At 37.2% G+C, this 21,069-nt stretch overlaps 1 protein-coding gene across 3 annotated transcripts in view; it reads right to left on the bottom strand.

Annotated features, from left to right (window-relative positions):
* The window catches only part of ADAMTS6 (ADAM metallopeptidase with thrombospondin type 1 motif 6), a 353,046-nt gene that overhangs the window by 305,860 nt on the left and 26,117 nt on the right, over window positions 1-21,069 (bottom strand). The window lies entirely within an intron of this gene.

Here is a 21,069-nt window from a genome sequence, read left to right as displayed (position 1 = left end):
TAAATTTTAAATTAATATTAATATTAAAAATAAAGTATGTAAAATAAAAACAGTGACTGATCAAACTACATTAAAAAGTTTTCAAAGAAGGAAATACAAATTGTTAATCACTTGAAAAAATTTCCATCACTCAGAATCAGAGACACAAACTAAATCAGCTTTGAGGGACCACCTTATAAAATAACAGAAATAAAGACAATGAAGCTCAGTGTTGGTAACATTGTAGAAATGAAAACTGAGAATATTTTTGGAGAGGCATCTGACAGTATACAGTAAAAATTAACAAAAGTAATCATACTCTTCGGACAAAGAGTTCCTCTTCGGGGGAGTATGTATTGAAGTATCATAAAAATAAAACATCATCTGAGCAGATAATTTTCCTAGCAGCAATATATGTAAATGCATCTAGAAACAATCTAAACGTGTAACAATAAGGACATATAAAATGTACCTCATAAGAGAAATGGAATGGCCTAATGAAAGATTGAGTATAAGGCATTAGTTGAATCTGAATAGATTTTTGTAAAAATAATTTTAAAAAAAAACAGCAGAAGCAAAAGAATGGAGGAAACACTATAACTATATAAAAGGAAAACTCAGTGAGAATGAATGAAGAACAAAGAAACGTTCTGAAGACTTAAAAAGAAAAATATAAAAAATTAGCCAACATACATTTATTAAACACCTACTATTTACCAGGTACCAGATTTAAAAAAAACAAAACCGTTTCTGCTTCAAGGAGTTTATATTCTACTAGAGGGATGCAACATGTTCATAGATAAGCAAATAACGTATATGCCCCAAAAAGTCATTTTGGGGAGACAAACAGCTGAAGGAATAAAGTCCTCTTACAGGAAGTCCCACTTAAGCTTTAAAGCAGGTTCAGATTTTAAGCAGCAGAGCTAACATCTATGAAGACTTTAGGCATGGGAGACACCCTGTGCAAAGTTACTTAGACAAAAGACAGACTAGAAATACTGTAGTTACTAGTAGCCTTAGGTTCTTAAGAAACCAATAAATCTTTTTTTAAAACAATGAGACCATCAAAGTCAAGGTATTCCTACCACAAGAAAATGTAGGCTAGCTGCCTCCATGGGGAAGGGGTGACATTTGATAAAGACACACACCGGAATTATGTTGTAGCTAGTAGCCCTTGGGGACCTGCCTAGGTGACTCAGTGGATAGAGTGGATAGAGGCTTAGACTCAGGAAGTCCTGATTTTAATCTGGCCTCAGACACTAGTTGTGAGACCCTGGGCCAATCACCTAACATTGCCTCAGTTTCCTCATCTGTCAACTGAGCTAAAGAAGGAAATGGCAGACCACTCCAGTATCTTTGCCAAGAAAACCCCAGATGGAGTTAGGAAGGATCAGACACAACTGGAAAACAACAATAACATTAACAGAGTAGGATTACTCTCCTCTCTCTCTTGTCCTAGTATCTCTAACAATGGTTGTTGCTATTCCTCCTCCTTTTTTTAAACTAGCCATCTCTGACACAAATATGTCCAAGGTGGGTATGATTTTTACCCTGCATGTATAAAAAAGGGAGTAAAGGACAATGGTGCAATGGATAGAGCACTGGACCTGGCTAAATCAGGAAGACCTGAGTTCAAATCTAGCCCTAGACTCTTAACAGCTTAGTGACCCTGGACAAGTGACTTCAGTTTCTTCATCTGTAGAATGGAGATATTGGCACCCACCTCTTAAGACTGCTATGAGGATAAAATGAGCTAATATTTACAAAGCCTTTTGGAAACCTTAAAATGCTTTATGTGCTAGCTTTTAGAGTATTATTTCCTTTGTTGCTGGTACCTGCCTTGATCTGCATTGTTTTACCTATGCTTTGATTTTTTATTGCAGCCATTGAAAATCTACCTTCTCTCTATCCTAGCTGCACCCCAACTCTCATTAAGAAAAAAAGAAAAACAAAATCCCCATTACAAACTTATATAGTCAAGCAAAACAAATTCCCACATTGGCCATGTCCAAAAACATCCATGTCTCAGTCTGCACTCTCAAGTTCATCACTCCTCTCTCTGGAGGTGTGTGAATTCTTTCAACTCAGCCTAAAAATTCATTGGCTCTTTTTCATGGCACAACTCATTCCCAGCTAATTTTGAGTTGTCGTTAATTAAAATAGAATTACAAATTTCAGAACTAGAGAGGATCTCCAAAGGCAGCCACTCCAACCCTTACTTAAAGCACACATTCCCTCACAACATCTTCAATAAGTTGTCCTCCAGGGAACCATTAGATGACTCAGTGGATTGAGAGCCAGGTTTAGAGATGGGAGGTCCTGAGTTCAAATCTGCCCTCAGATACTTCCTAGCTATGTGACCCTGGGCAAGTCACTTATCCCCTATTGCCTAGCCCTTACCGCTCTTCTGCCTTAGAACCGATACACAGTATTGATTCTAAGATGGAAGGTAAGGGTTTTAAAAAATAAAAATAAAAAGTTGTCTTCCAGTCTCCACTCATAATGGACAACCCTCATAAAGAACAAGTTTTTCTGAACACTAAATCTCAACCTGTCTCTCCACAACTTCCACCCATTGCTCCAGGTTATCCTCTGGGGCAAAACTAAGGAAATCTAATCCATCTTTCATATGGCAGCTCTGCAAATACCTGAAGACAGGTAGAGCATCTCCTCTAAGTATTCTCTTCTTCAAAGCTAAACATTCCCAATTCCTTCAGATAATTATTATATGGCATGGTTTTCCAGGTTCCTCATCATCCTGGTTAGTTCCACTTTCCCATCAGTCAGTCAGTTAACAAGCATTTAATGAGCTGTTAACATCTGCCAGGCACACTGAATTGTCTTCGGGATTAAAAAAAAAAGGGAAAAATACAGTTCTGCCCTTGAGGAGCTCTCATTTTAATGGAGGGGACGGCATACAAAAAAATTGTGCATAGAAGATACATACAGCCAATGGGTAGGGTCTTGGGCAGAAGGTAAGATCTTGAAGGAAGCCAGGAGGCAGAGATGAGGTAAAGAGAGCATTCCAGGTGGAAGGGAGTAAACTGCAAGATCAAAAAGGTAGGAAGGCACCAAATTGTGCAAGGTTTTAAATACCAATCAGAGGACTTGTTGTTTGATCCCAGAGGTACATCACAAGAGAGCCTCTGATCAATGCCCTTCCTAAAGCATTGGACTCAGAACTGAACCCAATAGCGTAGATGTATTCTAAACAGGTCAGAACAAAGCAAGACTACATACAGTCTTCCCTAGATTTTTCACATTGGAATTGTCGTTTCATACTATACTTGTAAAGTTAAATTTTTTAACTTAAATATCTGACCATGTTTGTTACTATGAAGTCTAATTTTGTTGGTTTGGGCTCATCATTGGTGTATCAAGATCCTTCTGAACCTTTATTCCCAAAATGCCAGTTACAACTCCTATCTTTAAGTCATTCACAAATTTGATAAGCATTCCTTTCAAGTCACTGATGAAAATGTCGAACAGGGTAGGGACCTAGTACAGAGGTCTGAAGCATGTTGCTAGAAACCTCTTCCTAGAATTAATACACTCATCAACACTGAATTAGTTACTCATCCTCTGTTGCAACTAGAACTGCATAATTTCCAGGCAAAACATGAGAGATGTGGATAAATGCAAGAGATTCTAATTGATTGTTGATTCTACTTCTACTAAAGAACTTGGCAACAGATGGAATATGGGAAGTCAAGGAAATCAACAATGACCCCAAGGTTATGAACCTGAGTGACCTCAATAAATAGAAATAGTGGAGAAGCTGGGTGCTCTGAAGAAGAAAAAAGGAGTCGTAATGAATGTAAGGTGCCAAGGGAACAGCTTAATAAAAATGTCCAATGGGCAGTTAATGATGTCGGTCTGGAGTTCACGGTAGCCACGAGGGTTATAGATATGGCTTTGGGAATCATATGTATCACCAAAAAATGAGAACAGAACACATGGGAGAAAATGAGATTACCAAGGGAAGGAGTAAAATGATACAAGAAAAAGTTTCAGGATACAGCTTTTTTTCTGGGGTTCATGGGGGAATCTAGTTTTGGGAACTGGGAGATATATGCTGATCCATCCAAGAAAACCGAGAGAAAGCCATGCCATCCAAAGCAAGGGAAGAGAGGGCACTGAGAAGAGGAAGAAAGGTGAAGTAAGAACTAGGTCTAAGAACCAAGGAAGGTGAGAACCAAGTCATGAAATAGGGCAACTACATAATCACTGGCCATCTTTGACAATTTCTTAGAGTGTTGGACTCAGAAGCCAGATTATAAGGGGTTACAAAGTTAGGGAGTGAGGAAATGGAAGCAAACTTAGACAAATTTTTCTAGGGGGTTGGCAATGAAAGAAAAAAGAAATACAAAATAATAGCTTCTGGGGAGAACAGAGTCAACTGAAGGGTTTTATGGGTAGAGGAGAACTGAATATGTTTGAGGACAACAGGAAAAGAACTGGTAGGCAGGAAAAGCCTGAAGAGGAGAGAACTCCTATGGTGAAAAGTGATGGGCTCAAGGGTAGCTCTTAAAGAGAGAAAAGAAGAAAAAATTTTTAGTATAGCCACTATTGAGAATAAGAGAGGGAGAGTCCACTCAGGAAAGATAAAAATAATCTCCTTAAAGATCAACAATGGCTAAATAATAAATTAGCCAATTAAAATAATTATAATAATATAGTATATAATAATATATTAATAATTAATAATATTGAGATTAGGTAACACAAGTTTATAATGGCCTCAGTTGGCACCCTTGTATGACTTCATTCAGTAGCTCAAAAGGGATGCATTATTTTAGTAACCTAGGATATAATTTTATCTGTGCCTAAAAAAAAAATAAAGCAGAAAAGGTATCTTTTAACTATATTATTGCCTATATTAATCTCTAATTCTCTTTTAACCAATATAGCCTATAAATATCTTCCCTCTATTTCACAGGAACTTCTAGAGTTTCATATTTGTAATCTCTTCCAACTCCTCCCATCAAAATTTACCAATCCCATGTCCCATTCTTAACTAATCTAAAGAAATAAGAGCCTAAAATGAAAAGCTGTACTAATAAGTTGATAGTTTGCAAGATAGTTTCAGCAATCGGATAACATAATGAGTAGAGTGGTAGACTTGGAGACAAGAAGGCTTGAGATCAAATTCTCCCTCAAATATTTACAAGGAAATCACTTAATTTCTCTCAATCTTGGTCTTTCCTTCTGTAAAAATGGGACTAAATTATAGCACTTTTCTCACAGCGTTATAAGTGATTCTAGGCAAGTTGCTTGGCCTCTCAATTTCAGTTTCCTCATTCAAAAAGTGAGGATAATGATAGCACTTATTTTAGTTCTTTTGAGGTTCAAATGAGATAATATATGCAAAATGCTTTGCAGACTATAAAGTGCTCAGTTTTAAGTAATTCATCATCATCATCATCATCACCAACTCTGACTGGGAATCTATTTCATCCTCATAGCAATTTTTTAGAAACAAAGTGTTACACCAAAAGGAAATGCTCTGAGAATGGCAATTTCATATACTCTAGCAAGTCAGTGAGCACCTGTTTATGGGGGGGTGGATTTTGGGGTATCCTTGGAATCACACTGCCTACTCTCGGGGAGGTATGGTAGAATGACCACTGGGCTAAAAGTTGGTCCTGGCCCCACCCCTGCCACAGATGTAGGACCCTGGACTGGTCTGGTTATTTCTCTCCAACTCTAATTATTCATCAATAAAATGGACAGGGACAGTGGGCTATGGGCTAGATGTGTGCTTTCAGTGGTATAAAGAACTACTTAGGAGGAAACTCACTCTTCCAATGAGGGTTGATACTGCTGTAACTTAGTCTTAGAGCAGAGTCTTAAGCTGGTGTTCTGCTAATATTTGGTCCCGTCCACATTGTGGGGGCTAGGGCGATGGAGCCCCATGAGCTGAAAAATCTGCATAAAATTTTTGGCCCTCCCTTCAAACCAGAGAAGAATTTTGAATTTATTCTTTTTCTCTTATGGGCTACTCACTGTGTATCTTTATGGTACTGAAAGATAAAAAATATCGATATTGTATAATACTACAAATATATTTTAGACATTTCTGAGTTTATAAACTTTTTTCTGTGTCATCTGCTGGCCTTTGTAGTCTATCTGCAGCTTATGCAAAACTCCCCCCAAATTCCCATTTATAAATAATAATAATAATAATAATAATAATAATAATAATAATAATAAACAATCTTTATCTTCTGTTTTAGAATCAATACTATAGATTGGTTCTAAAGCAGAAGGGTGATAAGGGCTAGGCAGGCAATGAGGATTAAGTGACTTGCCCAGGGCCACACGGCTAGGAAGTATCTAAAGTCAAATTTGAACCAAAGACTGGGTCCCATCAGTAGATCTGGCTCTCAATCCAGTGAGCCATCTAGCTGCGCCCTCCCATTTAATTTCTTATGTCAACCCACAATATGCTGAAACCATGATGAGGAAAGCCACAATGTGGGATACTTTTATTTTAATATAATTGGTTTCCTTTGTAATCTCACATATTTTCTTTTCTGCATTACATAGGTTTCACCAGACATCCAGAGGAATCCATGGCCCCCCCAAATGTTAAGAATTCTTGTGAATGGTGCCTAAGATTAGTGATATCAAACTCGAATAGAAATGGGGCTTCTAAACAGTATCTACAGATGCCTGTGGCCTGCATATTAACTTAGAAAACTGCTTATCAATATTGTGTTCTATTATATTTTTATTTATTTTGTTAATATTTTTAATTTATTATTATATTTTAATCTGAGTCAGGCTGCACTCTGCAGTCTCAAATTGCATGTTTGACACCTCTGTTAAATCATAGAAAGATTGCATTTAATAGCTAACATATATATAAAGAACCTACTAGGTCCCAGACACTGTATTGAGCATTTCGTGATTATTATCTCATTTGATCTTCATGATAGTCCTTCCAGGTAGGTGCTATTATTATCCCCATTTTACAGATAAGGAAACTGAGGCAATCATAGGTTAAAAAACTTTCCCAGGAGCAAGTAACTGTGTGCAGCCAAGTTTGTACTCAGATCCTCCAGACTCCAGTTTTGGGGTTCTATCCCACTTCACCACCTCCCTACAGATTAATTTTACCTATAAACACTTATTACCCAATAGCTGCCTGAGATAGATTTTTTTAATTATTTGTAATTGTAGCATTTTATTCAAATATATAATCAAAAGTTGTTAGTAACAGTTGCAGATTTAAAAACAAAAAGACAAACCTCAGACAGACATGAGAAGGAAATCAGAGCCAACATGTTTCAATTATTTATTTTCTGCTCATTTGTTTTTTTCTACGCCATTCAATTCTCAGGGTTCTGTGGAAGATTTTATCCCTTCCTTTATATGTTTATTTGGCTATTTGTCTTTGACCGCCAATAAGTTTATAATAAAAAGGGTTCTTTAATGGTAAAAAGTTGCATTCATTTTAGAGGTGCTGAAAGTGAAACAGCACAGATCATGAAATCCATTGATGGTATCTCTGGACCCATCTCAAGCATCCCTACACCAAACAAGATGAGAATGTCCAAGCCTGAGCTGGTCCATATTCACGCATTTTTGGAGCAGTTTATGGGTCAACCAACTTATGAGATTGACTCTAGGTTGTCACGCACATTCAACAAGCAATTACCTAATTGAATGAGACATGGATAATGTGCACCATTTATCTTGGGGCAGGACTAAGACCTAAAAACTATTTGGCTATAGAAAGGTGAAAATTCATGTAGTATCTTTGGAGTCTGTAATTGATTTTCAGGCTGTTACTTTAATGAAAAAAAGGTCTGCATTCTAAAGTCTGGAAAAGAGAATTGCTATTTCATGTGATCTTGGTCTGCTAACTTTTCACTTGTCAGGAGTTAAACTGTTTTGTGACCTGGAATTTTTAACTCTTGATGCATTTTTGCTTTTAAAATAGAAGTGACGAATTTAGGCTTCAAAGCATAAAATTACTTCACTCGATCTAGCAAATTTTGGGATGGGAACAAAGAATGAGAAGTCGGACTTTTAATTAGGAGTTGGGGGCAGGGGTTGAGTGGGAGGGCAACAGGAAGGGAAGTGAGCAAAGAGTGAGAAAATGTACAATTAAGTCCTTCTTATTACATCTGAAAAAACAATGTGAGTTAGCAATGAAGTATTCAGTCCCTCATTTTAGTCTGTCGTTTCGGTTTTACCAATAATTTTTGTTTTAATATCACAGTCACTCCAGATATACCCTCTCCAACTCTATGAACCTCTCACCTAACAAAGAATAACAGTCTAATAAAATCAGCCAATGGAAGCAATCGCATCTGACCATGTATACAACACTGTACACCAATGTCTCCCCACCCCTTCCAACAAAAGAAAGAGCTACATTTCTTCTCATTTTTTCTGCCACAAGGCAGAAGGATGTAGTCAACAGAGTCCTGGGATTAGAGCTAAGAAAACCTGAGCTTGAATCCTGCCTCAGTCATTTACATTTACCCTAGGCAAGTCACTTAACATTTCTCAACTGCAGTTTCCTCATCTATAAAATGGGTATAATCGTATCTACCTAACAGAGTTGTTCTAAGGGTCACATGAAGTGATACACGCAAAGGGCTTTGCAAATCATAAAGTTCTGTGTCTCTGTTGGCTATTATTATTCTACAGGACCAAGACCTGTCATTATAATTAAATAGCATTATTTAGTGTGTTTTACTGTTCTTTTCACTTACATCATTAGAGTGTCCATGGATACTCTTTTCTTGGTTCTGCACTTCTCACAAATCAGTTCATGTTAACTCTTTACATGTTTCTCTGAATTCTGCATATTTGTCATTTCTTATGGTGTACCATAATTTTTTCAGTCATTCCTCAATCATGGGACATCCACTTTGTTTCTAAATCTTGGTAGTGCCCAAAAAGTATTATTTTTCATTTTAGAAATCTACATCTCCCAGATATGACTCTAGTCATTTACTGAACAAATGTTTATTAGGCATTTTCCATGAATGGTCAAGTTAAAAGTCTGGTAAAAAAGGATGGAAATATGAAAACACTACTAGATGTCTTGGAAAAGTTGTTATCCAGGGAAATTGATGATATTAAAGAACAGTGAACAGTCCTTAATGCTGTGATTTCCAAACTTGGGGGGGGAGGGGAGGTTATAATATCTGACACTACTAGTTTAATTTCCTGACACTCTCCATAGCTTCTAAAAAGTATAGTATGGAGGCAGCTGGGTGGCTCAGTGGCCTGAGAGCCAGGCCTAGAGACAGGAGATTTTAGGCTCAAATTTGACTTCAAACACTACCTAGCTGTGTAATCCCAGGCAAGTCACTTAATTCTCATTGCCTAGCCTTTACCATTCTTCTGCCTTGGAACTGATACACAGTATTGATTCTAAATGGAAGGTAAGAGTTTTTTTAAATAGAATAGTGAGGGGGAAGGAGAAGAGAGAGAGAGAGAGAGAGAGAGAGACAGAGAGACAGAGAGAGACAGAGAGAGAGACAGAGAGACAGAGACAGAGAGAGAGAGAGAGAGAGAGAGAGAGAGAGAGAAAGAGAGAGAGAGAGACAGAGACAGAGAGAGAGAAAGAGAGAGAGAGAGAGACAGAGACAGAGAGAGAGAGAGAGAGAGAAAGAGAGAAAGAGAGAGAGAGAGATATTTATATGTTCAACAGTTGTTACAGCAACTTTACATGCCATTGCAAAAAAACTGAAGACAACCTAAGTTCCAACAATAGAGTAATAGATAAATACATTAATATAAGAGTATAATGCAATTTAAAACCAAGGACTATGAAACTATAAAGAGATCTCTAACATCCTTTACATATGATGAATTAAAAAATAGAACCAGAAGAATGGAGTTCATACTACAGTCAGATAAGAGGGAAAGTGAATAGGAATAATTGTGCAAAGAAAGAATCTAATGAGGACCCAGTGGGAGTGACCAAAAGTTTAAAATTCTTCAAGTTTTGAAATTCCTCCATGAAGAAAAAAATATGAATGAATGGGAATCTAGAATCCAAATCATACAATAATTAGCAAAAGCCATTTGGTACTGGTATAAACAAAATCATGTATTAATGGAAAGAACTAAATAAGAAAAAATCAGAAACAATCTGAGACAATAAGCCAGAAAATGGTAACTCCAGGGACATAAATAACTTTTGAAAGTGCTCCATTTTTGATAAGTACTTCTAGAAAATGTGGAAAGTGGTTTGGCAGAAATTAAGGTTAGACCAACTTCTAATACCACATACCACAAAAAGATTAAAATGAACATCTGACCTGAATACTACAGGTCATACCATTAAAAAATTTTTTTTTAGAAGAGAATCACATTATGGGTATGTTGAAATGGAAAGTTCTTAAGAAAAACAATAATTTTATGCAATCACAAATGATTAAACATCATTTCAATTACATGAAGTAGAAAAGCTTCTGCTTGAACAAAATCAATATCATTTGAAGGAAAAAATCAAATAACTGATAAGTGTCAGAAAACCAAGATACACAGCAAACTGAAATAAATATATAAGATCAAGAGCATTTCCCCAATAGATGAGGCAGGAGGGGGTTGTCAAAAGATGTGAACAGCTATTCACAAAAATTGCAAACTCTAACAATTGTAAGAATACATTCCTTGACTCACTAAAAAGATGAATACTGCCTGAAAAAAAAAAAACCCTGAGATTTCATTTACCACCTGGCAAATCAACAAAGATGACCTAAAAAAGGTTATTGGAGGAATTAGTTAAAAAGCACTAATACACTGGTAGTGTGACTATGAATAAGTATGATTATTGTGGAATTTGAAGTTAGGTTAAGCAAGTAACTAATATTTTCAAACCCTTTGACCCAGAGAACCTATTGCTAGAAATATAACCAAAGAATGTCAAAGATAGAAATAAAGGTCCCATACATACAAAAACATGGGAACATTACTGTTCTTTAAGAAATTGTGAGTATGAAGAATACAAGAAGACTTGCCCAGAAGACATACGAACTGATGAAAAGTCAAGAACCAGGAAAACTTTTATGAATGGAGAAAGAACAACATATGAATTCAAATTGTAATTATGATGGTCAATTCATCCACAAAGAAGAGATGAGAAAATTCTTGTTGCTCTCTTCTTTGCAGAGGTAAAGCCATGTGGATGTTGAACAATGCATATGGTGTTAGATTCAGCTGAGATACTAGTTTTACTGAACTACTTAACTCTCCTCTTTCTTTTTGCTTACTTTGAAAGAAAAATCTGTCTGGACATAGCGGAGAAGAGATAAATTTGGAAATAAAGGTGATATAAACACAAAAAGTAAAAAAATTTAAAGAAATATTTTCATTTCTATAAAATGATTTCTTAAAGTTTAGTTTAATTGTATTGATGGTGTTTGTTTTTTTGTTGTTTTTTTTACCCTTACCTTCTGTCTTGGAGTCAATACTGTGTATTGGCTCCAAGGCAGAAGAGTGGTAAAGGCTAGGCAATGGGGGTCAAGTGACTTGCCCAGGGTCACACAGTTGGGAAGTGTCTGAGGCTAGATTTGAACCCAGGGCCTTCCATCTCTGGGCCTGGCTCTCAATCCACTGAGCTACCCAGCTGCCCCCATTGATGGTGTTTTTAAGGAAATATTTAAATAAAAAAACTTTAAAGGAACTCCTGGATTACTTTCATGGTTTTCTTTGTGAGTATCATTGCCTTGAGCCTCCCAAACTTCTCGGTTTCTTCTTCTTGGCCTCCTAAAGCAGTTTTATAGTATTACCTTTTATGAATGACCTACTTCAACTTCTTTCAAACTCTATACCCTATTCTCTTAACCTACACCCTTAACCCACATCCTCCAGACAATACCACTCCTTCAAGAGTACCTCTTCCTATAGTATAGTTTCCTCCAAAGCATTTACACCCTTTTGGAAAAGGCTTTTGAAAACTCAAGTCATTTGGTTCCCCCCCTCCAAAAAATATTTGGGTAAACCAGACCTTCAGGCATTTCTTGGGGTACCAAAAAACAAACAAATAAATGGCTTTCTCTATTATCACTGCTGAATATGAACATAACCAGCCACTGCCACCAAACACATATTTTAAAACAGTGCAGATCTTGCTAGGTTAACTATGGTCTTTATCAACAAACTTATTTGTCCACTGAGAGACTGCCATTTCCATGAACAGTAGTGCAGGCAGTGGTGGGAGCTGTCCAGCTGCAGTGAATTTGGAAGAAGCTAAGGGAAAGGATCCCATAAAAATAAACATCAACCTGAAGGAAGCTAAATGCAGCAAATGGAGCAACCATCTGAGAGAGCCCAGACCTTCAACGGTATCTCTATTTACAATTCTGCTGCCTTTTCAAGGCTCATACCTCTTCCCCTCTCACCACAAACTTTGGTTTTTTCCCTACTCAAACTACTTCTAATCTAGACACTGCATTTGGCCTCCCAGGTGAGCCCTCTGCATTCATGACTAATTCACTGCTCAGCTCAAATACTTCTAGCCCATCCCTGTGTATGAGCCTCCTGGCTTAGGCCTTTTCTCACTCCCCCAAGCAAGGTGTTTAAGTGATAATGCATATCTTAAATAAATATTTAATAATTATAGCTCCACTCCATCCCCATCTCTACTCCTAGCCAGGAGCAAATTCAGGCAGATGGATATACTATCTTGTCACCACCAGTTCTTACTCACATCAGCAGGACCAGCTGTCGACCCCATTGGCTATAGAAAAATCAAGAAAAAAGCAATATCCAGCATGACTCCCTGTTCTTTGAAGGAACAAGTTTTGGCTATTCTTGATAGATAGAGCACCTGACCTAGAGTCAGGAAGATCTGAGTTCAAATCTGGCCTCAGACACTTACTAGCTGTGTGACCCTGAGGAAGTCACTTCATTATATTTGCCTCAGTTTCCTCATCTGTAAAATGAGCTGGAGAAGGAAATGGCAAAAAGTATCTTTGCCACGAAAACCCTAAATGGTGTCAGCAAGAGTCAGATGTGACTGAAAAAGACTCAACAACAATGAGAAACTAATGTCCCTTTTCAACTATATAACATCTCTTTAAGTTTTAAGAGCCTTAAGTTCTTAAATCTTTAAGCTGATTTCCTCAAAATCAACTCAAGTTCTATGCTTCCTAATGCAAGGTTCACTGGCACAATCCCTTCTTAGATCAAATAATACAGCTTACAGAAAGCCCACAGTGTTTGAAGAATCTTTGACTCTCAGAGGAATCTGCATTTCTCACCAACTTAAAGAAGGGAGATAATTATGTATCAGCAAAATTTAAATAGCTAACTCTCTAGAAAAAAATATATGGAGTCAAGATGGCAGTGTAGAAGCAGCAAAAGTTCAGACCCCTGAATACCCTTCCTTACCAATTACAAACTAAATGCTCCTACGGAAATGAAAATGAAACCTAACAACAAGAAAGAGCTAAGGAACCCTCCTGCTGGACTCAATCCAAAAGGTACGCCCCCCAAAAGCCAGAATTCGAGAACACTCGATTAAGGGGAAGGCAGAAGGAAGGTCCCAGGACCATCCCCCCACCTAGAGCACTAAGCCTCCAGCAGCAGCAAGAACCTCTGGGTGGGCAAAGGCACTTGTCTGAAGGGTGTACCTTGTGGGCAGGACTGTGCCAGGCTCAGAGCCCCTTGAACATAGGCGGTGGGGAAAAATCTGGAGACGGAGTGAAGAGTGGGCAGCCTGGACACAGGGGCAGAGACTTTCCATATTGTTCCAGCCTTCCAGAAGGTTTTGGCCTCAGGGCACATCCAGCCCAGCCCAGCGGAACTTAATCCCATCAAGTCTTCAGAAGTCACTGAAGCCCAAGCTCCAACAACCCTCCCCCATAGACTGCTGGACTTTAATGCAATCAAAAGTCTCCATAGGACAGGGAAGCTCAAACTCCAAAACCAATCCCCCCACAGACTGCACAGAGAGATCTTCTGTCAAAGCTCCAAGAGGGAAAACTGACAGAAAACCCCAAAACCAAAAGAATGAGAGGAGCAAGAGAACAGACATACAGGGAGTAAAGAAGGGGTAAATAGGAGCAAACAACAGAAAAAGAAAAAAGAAATTACAATAGACAGCTTCTATACAGGCAACGAACAAAGAGCAAATGGAACAGAGGAGGAAGGATCATCAAACGATCCCAGCAAATTGGATACAGGCTTTGGAAGAACTCAAAATGCAATTCAAAACACAATTAAGAGAGGCTGAAGACAATTGAGAAAAGAACTTAAAAACTAAGATAAGTAATCTGGAAACAGAAAATAGTGTCTTGGAAGCCAAAATCAACCAGCTGGAAAATGAAGCAAAGGAGATGAGAGATGAGGTAAAGAGGATAAAAGATGACCTTCAAAGAAAATCATACCAGAAAGAGAAGGATGATCAAAAAGTCGGGGATGAAATCCAGTCTTTAAGAACCAGAATACAACAACTAGAATTAAGTGGCCTCACAAGGCAGCAGGGCACTATAAAACAAAACCAAAAGAATGAAAAAATTGAGGAAAATATGAAGCATCTTATTCACAAAACAGAAGATTTAGAAAACAGGTCCAGGAGAGACAATTTAAGAATCCTTGGTCTACCAGAAGACCATGACAAAAGAAAAAGCCTGGACATCATACTACAGGAAATTATTCAAGAAAACTGCCCTAATATTCTAGAATAAGAGAGAAAAGTGGAGATTAAAAGAATCCACAGATCACCTCCTGTACTTAATCCCCAACTGACAACACCCAGGAATGTTATAGCCAAATTCAAAAACTATCAGATCAAAGAAAAAAATATTACAAGCTGCCAAGAAGAAGTCATTCAGACACCATGGAACCACAGTAAGGATAACACAGGATCTGGCTGCATCTACACTGAAGGACGGAAAGGCGTGGAATATGATATTCTGGAAAGCAAGGGAACTAGATATACAACCAAGGATCAACTACCCAGCAAAACTGACTATAGTCTTACAGGGGAAAGTATGGTCATTCAACAAAATAGATTTTTGATGCCCAAGCACAGAACTCAAGAGAATCATCAAAAGGTAATTAAGAAAGAGGGGGGGAAATACAACAAAAACAACAACAAACAACCAAAACTTTTTTTTAAGAGACTAATTAAGTTAAAATGATATTTATCCCTAGGTCATTGTTAACTCTTAAAAATTGTTATTATCACCTGGGAAGCTAGAAGAATTACACTTAGAGGGAACAGTGACAAATTGTACAGAATGAAATAACAAAACATAAATAGGTATATAGATATATGTATGCATAAATACATATACATGTGTATATATACATATATACATATACAATTAGAGCTAAAAAAGGAAGTTAATACTAAAAGAAATGGGAAAAGAAACAAATGGGAATAAATTTATATGTCACAAAGAAGCTCATGTTGGGAGGGGGGAGAACATCAATACACTGGAAGGGTAAAGAGGTTGGAGATAGGAAACACTTAACTTTTACGTGCATTGAAATTGACCCAACGAGGGAAGAACAATTCAATCCATTGGGGAAGAGAATAGATTCGTGCTGTATAGGGGGAGTAAAAGGGTAACAAATGGACTGATGGGGAGGAAGCAGTATAAGGGAAGGGGGGGTAGTTTTAAAAATGCTGCAAAGAAAATAAGGGGAGAATAAGAAGGGAGGGGGTAGAAAGGGAAGTAAAATAAGGTAACTAGGGGGATGGATTAAAAACAAACATTGGTGTAGAAGGAAATAGTGAAAGAAGAATAAGCAGGACTAGGAGTAGAAATCAAAATGCTGGGAAATACACAGCTGGAAATCATAACTCTGAATGTGAATGGAATGAACTCACCCATAAAACGCAAGCAAATAGCAGAGTGGATTAGAATCCAAAACCCTACCATATGCTGTCTACAAGAAACACACATGAGGAAGGTAGATACACATAGGGTGAAAGTAAGAGGATGGAGCCAAATCTATTGGGCATCAACTGATAAAAAGAAGGCAGGAGTCCCAATCATGATATCTGACAAAGCCAAAGTAAATATAAATCTAGTTAAAAGAGATAGGAAAGGTAATTACATCCTGATAAAAGGCAGTATAGACAATGAGGAAATATCAGTACTCAACATGTATGCACCAAATGGCATAGCATCCAAATTTCTAAAAGAGAAACTAATGGAGCTCAAGGAAGAAATAGATAGAAAAACTATTCTATGGGAGACCTGAACCTTCCTCTATGTGAACTAGATAAATCAAACAAAAAAAATAAGTAAGAAAGAGGAAGTGAATGAAATCTTAGAAAAATTAGAGTTAGTAGATATGTGGAGAAAAAAAATAGGGACAAAAAGGAATATACCTTCTTTTCTGTAGCACATGGTACATTCACAAAAATTGACCATACATTAGGGCATAAAAACATTGCAAACAAGTGCAAAAGAGCAGAAATAATAAACGCAACCTTCTCAGATCACAATGCAATGAAAATAATAAGTAGTAGGGGTACATGGAGAGGTAAATCAAAAATTAATTGGAAATTGAACAATACGATTTTCCAAAACCTGTTAGTCAAAGAAAAAATCATAGAAACAATTAATAATTTCATTGAAGAAAATGACAATGATGAGACATCCTTTCAAAACCTATGGGATGAAGCCAAAGCAGTACTCAGGGGGAAATGTATATCCTTGAATTCATATATTAACAAATTAGGGAAGGCAGTGGTCAATGAGTTGGGCATGCAAATTAAAAAACTAGAAAGTGAACAAATTAAAAATCCTCAGACGAGGACTAAATTAGAGATCCTAAAAATAAAAGGAGAAATTAACAAAATTGAAAGGCAAAGAACTATTGATTTAATAAATAAGACTAGAAGCTGGTACTTTGAAAAAACAAATAAAATAGGTAAAGTACTGGTCAGTCTAACTAAAAAAAGGACAGAAGAAAACCAAATTGGCATTATCCAAGATGAAAAGGGAGACCTTACCCCTAATGAAGAAGAAATTAAGGCAATCATTAAAAAGTATTATGCCCAATTATATGGCAATAAATATGGCAATCTAGGTGATATGGATGAATACTTACAAAAATATAAATTGCCTAGACTAACAGAGGAAGAAATAGTTACCTAAACCCCATATCAGAAAAACAAATTGAATAAGCCATCAAAGAACTCCCTAAGAAAAAATCCCCAGGTCCAGATGGATTCACAAAAGAATTCTATCAAACATTCAAAGAACAACTAATGCCAATATTATACAATCTATTTGACAGAATAAGCAAAGAAGGAGTTCTACCAAATTCATTTTACAACATCAACATGGTACTGATCTCAAAACCAGGCAGGTAAAAAACAGAGAAAGAAAACTATAGACCAATCTCCTTAATGAACATAGATGCAAAATTCTTAAATAAGATACTAGCAAAAAGACTCCAGCAAATCATCACAAGGGTTATTCACTCAGACCAGGTAGGATTTATACCAGGAATGCAAGGATGGTTCAATATTAGGAAAACCATCCACATAATTGACCTTATTAACAAGCAAACCAACAAAAATCACATGATTATCTCAATAGATGCAGAAAAAGCCTTTGATAAAATACAACACCCATTCCTATTGAAAACACTAGAAAGTATAGGAATAGCAGGGCCTTTCCTAAAAATAATAATCTATATCAAAAATCATCAGCAAACCTCATTTGCAGTGGGGATAAACTAGAAGCCTTTCCAATAAGATCAGGAGTGAAACAAGGATGCCCATTATCACCTCTATGATTTAATATTGTTCTAGAAATGCTAGCAGTAGCTATTAGAGAAGAAAAAAAAATTAGGGTATTAAAATTGGCAAGCTATCACTCTTTGTGGATGATATGATGGTCTATTTAAATAATGCTAGAGAATCCACCAAAAAGCTAGTCGAAATAATCAACAACTTTAGCAAAGTTGCAGGATACAAAATAAACCCACATAAGTCATCAGCATTTCTATATATCTCCAACCCATTTTAGCAGCAAGAATTAGAAAGAGATTCTCCATTTAAAACCACCCTAGACAATATAAAATACTTAGGAATCTATCTGCCAAGACAAACACAGGAACTATATGAACACAACTACAAAACACTCTCCACACAATTAAAACTAGATCTAAACAATTGGAAAAACATTGATTGCTCATGGGTAGGACGAGCTAACATAATAAAAATGACAATCCTGCCCAAATTAATTTACTTATTTAGTGCCATACCCATTGAACTACCAAAAAACTTTTTTACTGAATTAGAAAAAAAAATAACAAAGTTCATTTGGAAGAACAAAAGATCAAGGATATCCAGGGAAATCATGAAAAAAAAAATGCAAAGGAAGGAGATCTCAGGCTATACTATAAAGCAGTGGTCATCAAAACAATTTGGTACTAGCTAAGAGACAGAAAGGAGGATAAGTGGAATAGACTAAGGGTAAGTGACCATAGCAAGGCAGTCTATGATAAGCCCAAATATCCCAGTTTGGGGGACCAAAATCCACTATTTGATAAAAACTGCTGGGAAAATTTGAAGGCAGTATGGGAGAGATCAGGTTTGGATCAACATCTCACACCCTACACCAAAATAAACTCAGAATGGGTGAATGATCTGAACATAAAGAAGGAAACTATATGCAAATTAGGCAAACACAGAATAGTATACTTGTCAGATCTTTGGGAAAGCAAAGACTTTAAAACCAAGCAAGAGCTAGAAAAAAAATCATAAAATGTAAAATCAATAATTTTGATTACATCAAATTAAAAAGGTTTTGTACAAACAAAACTAATGCATCCAAAATTAAAAGGTAAGCAACAAATTGGGGAACAATCTTCATTACAAAAACCTCTGACAAAGGTCTAATTACTCAAATTTATAAAGAGCTCAACCAATTGTACAAAAAAATCAAGCCATTCTCCAATTGATAAATGGGACATGAATAGGCAATTCATTCAAAGAAATCAAAACTATTGATAAGCACATGAAAAAGTGTTCTAAATCTCTTATAATCAGAGAAATGCAAATCAAAACAACTCTGAGGAACCTCACACCTAGCAGATTGGCTAAGATGACAGCAAAGGAAAGTAATGAATGCTGGAGGGGGTGTGGCAAACTTGGGACATTAATGCATTGCTGGTGGAGTTGTGAATTGATCCAACCATTCTGGAGGGCAATTTGGAACTATGCCCAAAGGGCACTAAAAGACTGTCTGCCCTTTCATCCAGCCATAGCACTCCTGGGTTTGTACCCCAAAGATATAAGGAAAAAGACTTGTACAAGAATATTCATAGCTGTGCTCTTTGTGGTGGCAAAAAATTGGAAAATGAGAGGATGCCCTGCAATTGGGGAATGGCTGAACAAATTGTGATATCTGTTGGTGATGGAATACTATTGTGCTCAAAGGAACAACAAAGTGGAGGAATTCCGTGGGAACTGGAATGACCTCCAGGAATTGATGCAGAGTGAGCAGAACCAGGAAAACATTGTACACAGAGACTGATACACTGTGGTGCAATCGAATGTAAGGGACTTCTCCATTAGTGGCAATGCAGTGATCCTGAACAACTTGGAGGGATCTACAAGAAAGAAGACTATCCACATTCAGAGGAAACACTGTGGGAGTAAAAACACTGAAGCAAAACAACTGCTTGAATACATGGGTTGAAGGGATATGGCTGGGGATGTAGACTGTAAAGGAACATCCTAGTGCAAACAACAACATGGAAAGAGGTTCTGATCAAAGACACAAGTAATACCCAATGAAATTGCACGTCAGCTGCAGGAAGGGTGGGTGGAGGGGAGGGAGGGAAATAAAGTGATTACTGTAACCAAAAAAATTTTTTTAATAAATTAATATATATATATGCATGATACTTTAAAAAAAAACCCTTACCTTCTATTTGGTACCTAATCCCAATCTTAGTATTGATTCTAAGACAGATGAGTGACAAGGGCTAGGCAATTGGAGTAAAGTGGCTTGTCCAGGTCATAAGGCTAGGAGGTATCTGAGGCCAGATTAGAACCCAGGTACTCCTGAATCCAGGTCTAGTGCTCTAGCCACTATATTACCAAGCTGCCCTCACACTTTTTAAGTTTAATCTGTATTATTAACACTTTCCACATCACTTTTTTAAGTTAAAACAATCAAAAAATAAAATAAATCAAGCCCTCATTTGAAGCATTTACTAATTTCCAAGGTGTAAATGCTCAAACTGAAATTTAAAAATCAACTTTCTGCCAACACACCACTAGTAGCACTCCCCAATGCCCCCCCAAAAAAAGGCATTCCAGGAGCTCATGACATTAGTAGATACTCTAACTGATGCTTAGGAAGTCTATGGCACCTAGCCCAACCAACTTACCTCCCCTAATTAGAGATAAACGCTCTGGTAGAAGAGGCTATATTGCAAAGAACTCCCTATGATCCCAGCCCCTTTCTCCCCAGTCCATCAGAACCCAAGGATGCTTATGGACCTGATTGTCCCTATGCATACGATTCCCATCTGTACCTACTTAGGACCACATGGGATCATAGATTTAGAACTGGCCATCCATGTCAAGCAAAACCCACATAAATAGGTGAGAGGGCAAACACTTCCTAAAGAGGATCATTTCATGGTTTCTGCTTAGGAATGCCACTGACCTTCTGCATGCTTACCTACCTCAATATGTGGAATCTTCACAACCAATTTAAGCTTCTTCTGACTCGAAGTTACTCTGATCTTGAGGGCCTTCCTGTTGCTTTGATCCTATCAGTCCCAGCTCAACTTACCAGGATGACCTGAGTACCTCTAACATGCCCAACACACCCATGCCTCAGGATGGGAATGGAAGAGAAATCAACTTCTGTGTAGTATCAGGGTATTACAAGTCTATCCAAACCCATGAATAAAAGATGACTTCCTTCTAGGTCTTTAATGACATTTGATCTCTCAAACCTGAGTCCGCGGTCCTTGGTATTATAGAGCTTTATATATCTACTATGAAATTCTCACTAAACGTCTTCCGTGTGTCATCCAAGATTCAACCCTTCCCATAGTTTTCAGTTTGAGGCAAAAGGGCATTTTTAAAGGGCTCGATATATGACCTACTTTGATTCCATAGAA

The sequence above is a fragment of the Monodelphis domestica genome, chromosome 3, assembly GCF_027887165.1.
Source record: "Monodelphis domestica isolate mMonDom1 chromosome 3, mMonDom1.pri, whole genome shotgun sequence".
NCBI classification, from domain to species: domain Eukaryota; kingdom Metazoa; phylum Chordata; class Mammalia; order Didelphimorphia; family Didelphidae; genus Monodelphis; species Monodelphis domestica.
Note: the sequence above shows the minus strand (reverse complement) of the source record. Positions and strands in the feature narration are given on the sequence as shown.